At 44.4% G+C, this 11,913-nt stretch overlaps 1 protein-coding gene across 5 annotated transcripts in view; it reads left to right on the top strand.

Annotated features, from left to right (window-relative positions):
* The first annotated feature begins 493 nt into the window (after nt 1-493).
* Nucleotides 494-11,913, top strand: part of ZMYM1 (zinc finger, MYM-type 1) — a 36,890-nt gene continuing 25,470 nt past the window's right edge. For 3 of the 5 annotated variants that reach the window (XM_011955357.1, XM_011955353.1, XM_011955354.1), the window contains exon 1: nt 873-943. The gene's annotated coding sequence lies outside the window, so the exon portion shown is untranslated. Of the gene's footprint in view, nt 724-872; nt 944-11,913 lie in introns of those variants that run through there. The other 2 variants (XM_011955356.1, XM_011955358.1) reach the window with 2 other exon arrangements.

Below are 11,913 nucleotides of genomic sequence, written 5' to 3'. Positions count from 1 at the left end.
TGAAAGTATTGTTAAAAACATTTAAAATATACCATTATTTTTGACACGCAGTTTAAGGTTATTTTAATTTTTTTTTTTTTTTTTTGAGGCAGAGTCTCTGTCGCTCAGGCTGAAGTGCAGTGGTGGGATCTCAGCTCACTGCAACCTCTGCCTCCTGGCTTCAAGCGATTCTTCTGCCTCAGACTCCCAAGTAGCTGGGATTACAGGTGCCCGCCACCATGCCCTGCTAATTTCTGTATTTTTAATAGAGACGGGGTTTCACCATGTTGGTCAGGATGGTCTTGAACTCCTTAACTCAAGCAGTCCACCCGACACGGCCTCCCAAAGTGCTGAAATTATAGGCGTGACCCACCACGCCCAGCCTGGGGTCATTTTACTTTTAATGTACTAATGAAAGAAGTCTGAACTCCCTACCTCTGAGGATAATTTCCTTTTACTGGAAATTTACTCTGCACCTGGCACTTCACTAACATTGCCTTTTTTTTTTGAGTCCAGCTTCTGCAGAAGCCTGCCGCCGAATCTTTACAAACCTACGATGCAGCCACTACAATTATCCCATTTCAAGGACGAAGAAATTGAGATTTATAGAAGTTGTCAAATCGCTTACTAGCACACAGCTAATAAGTGGTAAAGCCATCTCTCAAATACAGGAAATCTAACTGCCCTGCCTGAGCTCTGAGTCAAGGGTCCCACTTTGGCTGCCAGCCAGCGACCACTTCAAGGGTAAAATCCTATGCGGGCCGTAAGGACTCTTCCCCTCCCTCTCTCCCACGTTTTCAATCCCAAGGTCGCCCTTCCCAACGCAGGGAGCTGGGACCACCCTGGGCCGGCGGCCCTGCGCATGCTCAGCCGCAGAGCACGACGGGAGAGGGGCGTGGCCGGCGGGGCCGTTTCGCTTCGAGATTGAGAAGCTTTGCGCGGCGGGCGTCTCTGAGAGAAATTAGTAAGCCTCCTCATGCGGCTCTGGTTTCGGTCTTTACTCCTGCGCCTTACTCGAAAGGGGCAGGGTTTCTCCTGTCGGTCGGAGGGAGGATGAGGCGTCGGGTCGGGGTTTTAGAGACGGAACTTTGAGTGCAGATTCCGCCAGATGGGGGTCGGGAACTCCGGGCCAGGCCCTGACCTGGATTGTGTTTGTCGCCTCCTTTAACCTTACCCTCACAGATTCGGGGGGTTACTGCTCCCCGCTTCCAGCGATTCTCGCCGCCTCCTGCTCCTGTGTCGTAACCGGGCCTTCAGACTTTGGTCTCCCTCCGCAGCCTCCGTTTCAAAAGCCTTCATCACACCTGTAGCTCTCCTTCATTAAGCAGTGATTTTTCAAAAGTTTGACTCCTGGCCGGGCGCGGTGCCTCACGCCTGTAATCCCGACACTTTGGGAGATCGAGGCGGGCGGATCACTTGAGGTCAGGAGTTCGAGAACAGCCTAGTCAACATGGCGAAACCCCGTCTCTACTAAAAATACAAAAATTAGCTGGGCTTGGTGGCAGACGCCTGTAATCTCAGCTACTCAGGAGGCTGAGTCAGGAAAATCGCTTGAACTCGGAGGCAGAGGTTGCATTTAGCCGAGATCGCGCCACTGCACTCCAGTCTGGGCGACAGAGCGAGACCCCGTCTCGAAAAAAAAAAAAAAGTTTGCTGAACCCCAAAAGCACAGTTTGAACGCTGCTAATTTACAAGATTAATTTTAAGGTATTTGGTATCAGGGACCTTCCTGACATGACCCATGACCCATGTCTACTTTTCCAGCTTTCCAGTTGCTTCTACTGGCACTCTTGCACTTGTACTTTATCTGCAACAATAGTCCCGTCCCGCTCCTTCTAGTTCCCATGTATTTGTGCCTTTTTTTTTTTTTGAGACAGGGTCTCGCTCTTTGGCCCAGGCTGAGTGCAGTGACAAGATCACGGCTCACAAGCAGCCTCAGCTTTCCGGGCTCAAGCGATCCTCCCACTTGAGGCTCCAGAGTAGCTAGGACAACAGGTGTTCCCCACTACGCCCAGCTAATTTTTATATTTTTTGTAGAGACAGGTTATCTCCATGTTGCCTAGGCTGTCTCGAACTCTTGAGTTGAAGCAAACCACCCGCTTCGGCCTCTCAAAGGGCTGGGATTACAGGCTTAAGCCACTGTGCCCGACTATTTGTGGTTCTGTACATGCTGTCTCTATACCAGGAATATCCCCCATTATTGGTTGGTAGTAGACACTTTAAAACCCAGCTCAAATTTCACCTCCCAGAAGACTGACCGTCTTCTTTTCTCATTTCTTCTCAGTACCTTGTATATACTTACTGGTTGGGACATCCTGCTCATCAATGTAACCCCGTACCAAGGCACTTCGGAAATGATGGCTCCCCATTGCCTGCAGAATTAACCATGGACATTTTAGTTTGGTTTGAAAAGCACACAGCTTTCTGCCTCCAGCCTTCCCATCAGGCTAGTAAAAGACCTTGCAGAACTCAGTTGAATAAGATAATTTTCTCTTTTTTTTTTTGGAGACAGTTTCACTCTTGTCGCTCAGGCTGGAGTGCAGTAACACGATCTCAGCTAACTGCGGTCTCCACCTCCTGAGTTCAAGTGATTCTCCTGCCTCAGCCTCCCAAGTAGCTGGGATTACATCACACTTGACTAATTTTGGTTTAGTAGAGACAGGGTTTCACCATGCTGGCCAGGCTGGTCTAGAACTCCTGACCTCAGGTGATCCATCTGCCTCGGCCTCTCAAAGTGCTGGGATTACAGACAGGAGCCACTGTGCCTGGCCAAATAAAATAAATCTTAGCAAAGTGTAATGTATAAAGAAGTAGTATAATGCAAAGAAATAAGAGGAGTATATCTGCTTCTGGACTCTGTTTTGTTTTTGCTTGTGTCCATACCACACTATCTTAATTTACTATAGCTTTATAAGCCCTTCCAACTTTTTTTTGTTTTTTTTTTTTGAGATTGTCTTGGTTATTCTAGGCTCTGTATGCACATTATATATACATTAGAATTACCTTGCAAATTCCACAAAAACCCCTGCTGGGATTTCTTCTACAGCTTAATTAGAAAAATTAACTTAATATTGACTCTTTCCATCAATGAGCATTTATTTAGATCTTCCTTAATTTCACTCAGCAATGTTTTGTTTTCACTGTAGAGTTCTTTAATAGCTTTCATTAGATTTATTCATATACTTGATATTTATGATGCTGTAGAAATGGTTATTTTTATATTTTTCTGTTCTAGTGCAAATAAATCAAATTGATGTTTTCTTTTTTTTGAGACGGAGTGGCGCGCTGTCACCCAGGCTGGAGTGCAGTGGCGCAATGGCTCACCGCAGCCTCCGACACCCACGTTCAAGTGATTCTCCTGTTTCAGCCTCCTGAGTGGCTGGGATTACAGGTGCCCACCACCACGCCCAGCTAATTTTTTTGTATTTTTAGTAGAGACGGGTTTCACCATGTTATACTGGCCTTGAACTACTGACCTCAGGTAATCCACCCGCCTCTGCCTCCCAAATTGCTAGGATGACAGGTGTGAGCCACTGTACCTGGCCAAAATTGATTTTCAAATGTCTTGCTAAGCTTAATAATTTGGAGATTCTTTTGAATTTTCTTTGTACAGAATCATGTCATCCATGAATAATAACAATTTTACTTACTTTTCAAAGTTTGTCTTTTATTTTTTCTTGCTTTATTGATCTGACTAGAACTTCTACTACAATGTTGAAGATCAGTGATAAGAAAAATTCTAAAATGTGGATCTTGTATTATCCTATGATTCTGCTGAATTCACTTATTCCAGTAGTTTCTTTTACCAGAATTGAGTTGGGGGAGGTTCCTTAGAGTTTTCTATATGCAGTCATGCCTACAGATAAGAACTTTTCTTCCTTTCCAACTTTTTTTTTTTTTTGAAACGGAATCTTGTGCTGTCACCTAGGCTGGAGTGCAATGGCGTGATCTGGGCTCACTGCAACCTCCACCTCCTGGATTCATGCAGTTCTCCTGCCTCAGCCTCCCGAGTAGATGGGATTAGAGGCGTGCACCATCATACCCAGCTAATTTTTGTATTTTTAGTAGAGATGGGGTTTCACCACATTGGCCAGACTGGTCACGAACTCCTGACCTCAAGTGATCCGCCTGCCTCAGCCTCCCAGAGTGTTGGGATTACAGGCTTGAGCCACTATGCCTGGCCTCCTTTCCAACTTTTATGCTAAATTCCCATCTACTATTTTACTTTAGCTTAAAGAATTTCCTTTAGTGGCCGGGCATAGTGGCTTACACCTGTAATCGCAGCACTTTGGAAGGCCGAGGGAGGCAGGTGGATCACCTGGGATCAGGAGTTCCAGATCAGCTTGGCCAACATGGTGAAACCCCTTGTCTACTACTAACACAAAAAATTAGCCAGAAGTGGTAATGCATGCCTATAATCCCAGCTACTCAGGAGGCTGAGGCAGGAGAATCCCTTGAACCCGGGAGGTGGAGGTTGCAGTGACCCGAGATTGTGCCATTGCACTCCAGCCTGGGCGACAAGAGTAAAACTCTTGTCTCCAAAAAAAAAAAAAAAAATTTCCTTTAGCATTTCTACAGTGTTTTCATTTATCTGAAAGTGTCTTTATTTTGCTCTTAATCTTGAAGGATATTTTTACTGAATATAGAATTTTAGGTAGATTGTCCCCAGCACTTTAAAGATATTACATTGGCTTCTGAGATTTCATTGTTTTCTTTTCTTTTCTTTTTTTTTTTTTTTTTTTAGACAGGGTCTCACTCTGTCCCCCAGGCTGGAGTGCAGTGGTATGATCACAGCTCACTGTAGCCTCACCCTCCCAGCTGAAGCAATCCTACCACCTCAGCCTCCCGAGTAGCTGGGACTCCAGATGCACACCATCACACCCAGCTAATTTTTAAATTGTTTTTGGAGATGGGAGGTCTCACTATGCTGCCAGGGGCTGGCCTCAAACTCCTGGGCTCAGGCAGTCCTCTGTCCTCTACCTCCCAACATGTTCAAATTACAAGTGTGAATCACCACACCCAACCTTCTTACTGCTTTTAAGATTTTCTTTTTGGTTTTCACCAGTGTGACTATGATACGCCTACTCGCTTTTTTCTTTATATTTGTCTTTTTTGTGATTCACAGAACTTCTTGAATTCGTGTGGTTTGATGTTTTTCTTCAGTTTTGGGAAATTGTCCCAAAAAATTGTAGGTGTTTTTTGTTACTTTTTTTTCGAGACAGTGTCTCAGTCTGTTACTCAGGCTGGTGTGCAGTGGTGCGATCATAGTTCACCATAACCTGGAACTCTTTCCTGGGCTCAAGTGGTCCCCCAGCCTCAACCTCCCATATAGCCTGTACTATAGGCATTCACCACCATGCCCAGCTAATTTTTCTAATTTATTTATAGAGATGAGGGTCTCACTATGTCACCCAGGCTGGTCTCGAACTCCTGGACTCAAACTCCTGCCTGGGCCTCCCAAAGTCCTGGGATTACAGGCGTGCGACACCTTGCCTGGTATTTTCTTTCAGATATTGCTTCTTTTGCATTGTCTATTTTCTCTTATTCTAGAACTGAATAAGAGATCCCACATGGCACATTATTCTAGATTCTTATTCTAGAACTGAATAGGAATCCCACATGGCACATTATTTCAATTTTCCATCCTTTTATCTCTGTGCGTCAGTCTACCTTCTAGTTTGTCTTCACTAATTTGATACTCATCTGTTGAATTCTTAATATTCTCACTGTGTTTTCCAAGTCTAGATTTTCCATTTAACTCTCTCTTTTTTTTTTTTTTAATGGATTCCAGGTCACTGCAGAACTTCTCCATCTTTTCCTCTATTTTCTCAAACATAACCAAGTCCTTGCCTGACAAGAACAGTATCTGAGTCACTTGTGGGTTTGTTTCTATTGCCATTTTTTTCCAGTCAGTTTTGGGATTTTAAAAATTCCTCTTGGTCCATAAATTATTATTAGATTCTGGACATTTTGGATGAACATTATTAGCATCTGGATGTACTTCCTTCAAATCAAAGCAGGCTAAGGTTGCCATTAGGCAGGTGGATAGTAGTAGCAGATGACATTGATCCTGTTGATTACAGGCCTTGTTAAGGCTGTTCTATTTCAGTTTGTCCTTTCTTCTTGGAAGTGGTCTCTTTTGTTCTTGGGGCATGGCCATTACTCTTGGGGCAAGGCCCTCCTTGAGTCTCAACCAGAAATCCAGGTCTTTACCAAAACCCCTCTATCTGCTAGTCTTAAATTTCAACTCTCAACTCAGCATAGCTGCTATAATCTTATCAGCTCTTTGACATTTAACTGCTGTGTTCTGTTAAGTTTTTTAAGTCTCACTCTGTAAATGTGCAGTTTAGGAGTCAGCCAATGACTTGGAGGAGGGGAGATTTGTATGCACATTGTTTTTCTGTGGTTGTGCCTCTCCTCTCCTAGATTGTGCCTCTTGAGTTCCAGCTACTTTAGAATCCAGTACTGCTAACTGTCTCCTGCTGTTTTCTGCTTGGGTTTCCACTATTTTGTCGTGGAAAGTCCCCTTACCAGTAAATAAAGTCTGTTAAATTTTGTAATTGATTCTAGTGAAAGGATTTAGTATGCTAAAGGCTACTCTACTATGCCTGGATTTATCTGTTTTTTGTTTTGTTTTGTTTTGGGTTTTTTGGAGACAGAGTCTCGCTCTGTCGCCCAGGCTGGAGTGCAGTGACCTGATCTCGGCTTACTGCAACCTCCGCCTCCTGGATTCAAGCAGTTTTCCTGCCTTGGCCTCCCAAGTAGCTGGGATTATAGGTGCCTCCCGCCATGCCCAACTTTTTTTTTTTTTTTCAGACAGAGTCCCAGGCTAGCACAGTCTCAGCTCACTGCAACCTCCGCCTCCCGGGTTCAAGTGATTCTCCTGCCTTAGCCTCCCTAGTAGCTGAGATTACAGGCGTGTGCTACCATGCCCTGCTAATTTTTGTATTTTTAGTAAAGATGGGGTTTCACCATGTTGGTCATGCTGGTCTTGAACTCCTGACCTCAGGTGATTTACCCGCATTGGCCTCCCAAAGTGCTGGGATTACAGATGTGAACCACCATGCCCAGCTCCATTTTTTTTTTTTTTAAGACAGTCTCGCTCTGTCGCCCAGGCTGGAGTGCAGTGGTGCAGTCTTGGCTCACTGCAAGCTCTGCCTCCAGGGTTCACACCCTTCTCCTGCCTCAGCCTCCTGAGTACCTGGGACTACAGGCGCCCGCCACCACACCCGGCTAATTTTTTGTAATTTTAGTAGAGATGGGGTTTCACTGTGTTAGCCAGGATGGTCTCGATCTGACCTCGTGATCCACCTGTCTCGGCCTCTCAAATTGCTGGGATTACAGGTGTGAGCCACTGCACCCAGCCCCCATATTATTTTTAATTCTTGCTAGTCTGATAAAATCTGGAGTTCAGTTGGTTTACAAACTCATAGGATCTGATTAGGCAGAAATGACTTGCAGGAAGGAAAGCAGTATGGGGACAAGTAAAGTGAGGAGATGAAGGTGCAGCTGATTCTTTGCCTTGACATCTGTCTCTCTCTCCCTCTGGCCCAAAGAGGAGGATGGTGTTTTCTCCTGTGGTTGTTGTAGATCTCCTTTTGGCTGCAGCTGTCATTTGCTGACCCTGAAAGCACCTCCTTGACTACATTCCAGCTTGAGGGACAATAGCCTCCTTCCTTGAACAGTCATTCCTAGGGCTCTCCTGGGCCTGCCCATTCCTGCCTTTGGTGTGGCACATGCCAGCCACCTAGCTCTAATAGGGAATTGTTGTTAAATCAGTATTCTGCACCCCTCATTCGCAGCCTAGTTTTGAAACGTACTTGTGGTTGGGGTGCTAGGTTCACACTGGCCCCTAGCCTTTGTGGGGTCCTTGCTAAGATTATGAACGGAAGCCCACATACTCTGTCTAAATATTTAAAAGTTATAAATTAAGCTAACACATCGCGGAATAAAATGAGTTCCATCCTCCTACCGTGACAAATACACCTTTGTAATGACCAAATAGAAAAATACATGTAAAGCTGTGGTTTTCAGGACTGAAAGTAAGCAAATTATCAATGATGTCAGAATTCAATTTTGTGTATTATGTTTAAACATTGTATTTGGGTCACTCATGATAAATTGTTATCACAGAAAATATAGAAGATTTGAATTTCATTATATAAATCACTATCATCCATAATATGACTTTTTAAAAAATCATTTCTTCAAGTTATATTTATAGTCCTACAGAATTTTAAGGTTTTTCCCCAAAATTTTCAATATTGAGTTATTAGTTTATTTTATTTATTTATTTTGAGGTGGAATCTTACTCTGTCATACAGGCTGGAGTGCGGTGGCGCAATCGTATCTCACCGCAACCTCTGCCTTCCAGGTTCAGGTGATCCTCCTGCCTCAGCCTCCTGAGTAGCTGGGACTACAGTCTGGGCTATTATTTGTAAAAACCAGAAAGTTTGTTGCTAAATTTGTTCAGATCTCTCTCCAATCAAGATTATAACTTTATCTGTAGCAGTAAAAAAATAGTCTCTATATAAATTAGTTTTGAGATTATATGTCTGCATCTTACTCATCGTCATACAGTTTCCTTTCATTATTGTAACTGCCTTATATTTTATTGAAATCTCATGCAAATTTTTTTTTCAATTGAAAAAAATTTTTTTTTTTTTTGGGATGCAGTTTCACCCCGTTGCCCAGGCTTGAGTGCAGTAGCCCGATCTCGGCTCACTGCATCCTCCACCTCCCGGGTTTAAGAAATTGTCTGCCTCAGCCTCCCGACTACCTGGGATTACAGGTACCCACCACCACACTCGGCTAATTTTTTTTGTATTTTTAATAGAGATGGGGTTTCACCATCTTGGCCAGGCTGATCTTGAACTCCTGACCTTGTGATCCACCCACCTCAGCCTCCCAAAGTGCTGGGATTACAGGCGTGAGCCACCGCACCCGGCCTTTTGTTTGTTTGTTTGTTTTGAGATGAAGTCTTGCTGTGTTGCACCCAGGCTGGAGTGCAGTGGCACGATCTCCGCTCACTGCAGCCTCTGCCTCCCAGGTCAAGAGATTCTCCTATCGCAGCCTCCCAAGAGCTGAAACTACAGGTGTGTGCCACCACACCTGACTAATTTTTTGTATTTTTAGTAAAGATGGGGTTTCACCATGTTGGCCGGGCTGGTCTCGAACTCCTGACCTCAGATAATCTGCCCGCCTCAGGCTCCTAAAGTGCTGGGATTACAGAGGTGAGCCACAGTGCCTGCCCAAAAATTCATTTTTTAACAGTAGTTTGAACCATCAGGGTTATGTAAATACTATTTACTAATTTTCCAGGAAGAATCTGGATGATATCCCCTGGAGGTCTATATGTGTATTTGTGTATTTGGAAATAACTCTTGAAACTTGCATTTTCTTTTTTTTTTTTGAGATGGAGTTTCGCTCTTGTTGCCCAGGCTGGAGTGCAGTGGCACAATCTCGGTTCACTGCAACCTCTGCCTCCCAGGTGCAAGTGATTCTCTTGCCTCAGCCTCCCAAATAGCTGGGATTACAGGCATGTGCCACCACGCTCAGCTAATTTTTTGTGTTTTTAGTAGAGACGGGGGTTTCTCCATGTTAGTCAGGCTGGTCTTGAACTCCCGACCTCAGGTGATCAGCCCGCGTCAGCCTCCCAAAGTGCTGGGATTACAGGCATGAGCCACTGTGCCTAGTCTCGAAACTTCCAATTTCTTTGTGATCTCCTGTTTTACTTTAAGAATGAGTGTGAGCCGGGTGTGGTGGCTCATGCCTGTAATCCCAGCACTTTGGGAGGCTGAGGCTGATGGATCATGAGGTCAGGAGTTCGAGACCAGCCTGGCCAAGATGGTGAAACCCCTTCTCTACTGAAAAAACAAAACTTAGTGGCCAGGCGCAGTGGCTCAAGCCTGTAATCCTAGCACTTTGGGAGGCCGAGATGGGCAGATCACGAGGTCAGGAGATCGAGACCATCCTGGCTAACACAGTGAAACCCCCGTCTCTACTAAAAATACAAAAACTAGCTGGGTGAGGTGGCGGGCGCCTGTAGTCCCAGCTACTTGGGAGGCTGAGGCAGGAGAATGGCGTAAACCCAGGAGGCGGAGCTTGCAGTAAGCTGAGATCTGGCCACTGCACTCCAGCCTGGGCGACAGAGCGAGACTCTGCCTCAAAAAAAAAAAAAGAATGAATGAATGTGAATTTTGTGTGCTCTATCATATTTCTCTCTTTGGTTTAAATTAAAATATTTTATGGCCAGGCGTGGTGGCTCACACGTGTAATCCCAACACTTTGGGAGGCCAAGGCAGGCGGATCACAAGGTCAGGGGATCGAGACCATCCTGGCCAACATGGTGAAAACCCACCTCTACTAAAATACAAAAATTAGCTGAGTGTGGTAGCGCATGCCTGTAATCCCAGCTACTCAGCATGCTGAGGCAGGAGAATCGCTTGAACCTGGGAGATAGAGGTTGCAGTGAGCCGTGATCACACCGCTGCACTCCAGCCTGGTGACAGAGCAAGACTCCATCTCAAAATGTGTGTATGTGTATATATGTATATGTATTTTATGTTACTACCAAATAGTATTGCCCAGCAGGAAGATGTGCAGCATTCATCCTTTGACTATTAATACCTGTACTCTGTCATACTATGATTTAGCCCTAGTTTAGAAAGATGAGTAGGGCTATGTTAAAAGGAAATCTGTAGGAATTATTTTACTCTAATGTGCATCTTGTTGGAAAAGGATGTAATGGATCTGTCACTAATACGTGTTTTGTTCTTCTTATAGCCAAACAAATGTTGCATTGCATTTTCCCTTGCCTCAGAAATTTTCAGGATGCTTTCCTTTTTTTCTTTCTGAGACAGAGTCTCACACTCTTGCCTGAGCTGGAGTGCAATGGTGAGATCTCGGCTCACTGCAACCTCCACCTCTTAGACTCAAGCTATTCTCCTGCCTCAGCCTCCTGAGTAGCTGGGATTACAGGTGCCCACCACCACGCCTAACTAATTTTTTGTATTTTTTAGTTGAAATGGGGTTTCACTGTGTTGGCAAGGCTGGCCTTGAACTCCTGACCTCCTGATCCACCCACCTCAGCCTCCCAGAGCTCTGGGATTTCAGGCGTGAGCCACCGCGCTCAGTCTCCACTATTCTTATATTTGTATGATGACACATTTGAAGGGGTTGCAAAATGCCAAAGCTCATAGGTACTTTGTTTTGTTTTGTCTTACAAATAGCAGTAATTGTACCTCACGTAAACTTCATTGGCTATGATACCGCCACTGCACAAAACTCGGTGCTTTCTTTTTAATTGATGTTTAGACTTGTATGGCATATGTACTTTCAGGTGAAGGGAATCTACCTAATGACAAATAGTTAATTATTAGTGAGTTTTGCTTTACTGCTTGTGTGTAGTGCTCAAATGGGCTGGACAGAGGCTGTATGAACTATTTATTGCACTTGACACTCAGGCCTTATTTAACTTTCTGCGTTGGGATAGGAGCTTTCAGCAAAAGTTGAACTAAAGATGGAAATGAGGGAAGGTGGTTGAGCCCCAATCACAGAAATAAAAAATAATGGCAGGATTACTTGGGTCTCTTTCATGTACTAACCCAGAATAAAACCGTAGTCCTGGAATTACTCCTATAAGAGATTTTTTGTTTGTTTTTTTTCTTTTTTGGAGCGCATTATTCTAAGTGAATAACTTCAGCTTCTCCACATTTGTGTTAGTTATCATCTGCCCTCCATAATGAAGGCTTTTTTTTTTTTTTATTTTTCTGAGACAGAGTCTTGCTCTGTCACCCAGGCTGGAGTACAATGACACGATCTCAGCTCACTGCAATCTCAGCATACTGGGTTCATGCTATTCTCCTGCCTCAGCCTCCCGAGTAGCTGGGGCTACAGGTGCCTGCTGTAAGGCTCTTTTTTTTTTTTTTTTTT

This window comes from Colobus angolensis, unplaced genomic scaffold (assembly GCF_000951035.1).
Source record: "Colobus angolensis palliatus isolate OR3802 unplaced genomic scaffold, Cang.pa_1.0 Scaffold4, whole genome shotgun sequence".
In the NCBI taxonomy this organism is placed as follows: Eukaryota; Metazoa; Chordata; class Mammalia; order Primates; family Cercopithecidae; genus Colobus; species Colobus angolensis.
This window is presented reverse-complemented; position numbering and strand designations above follow the sequence as displayed.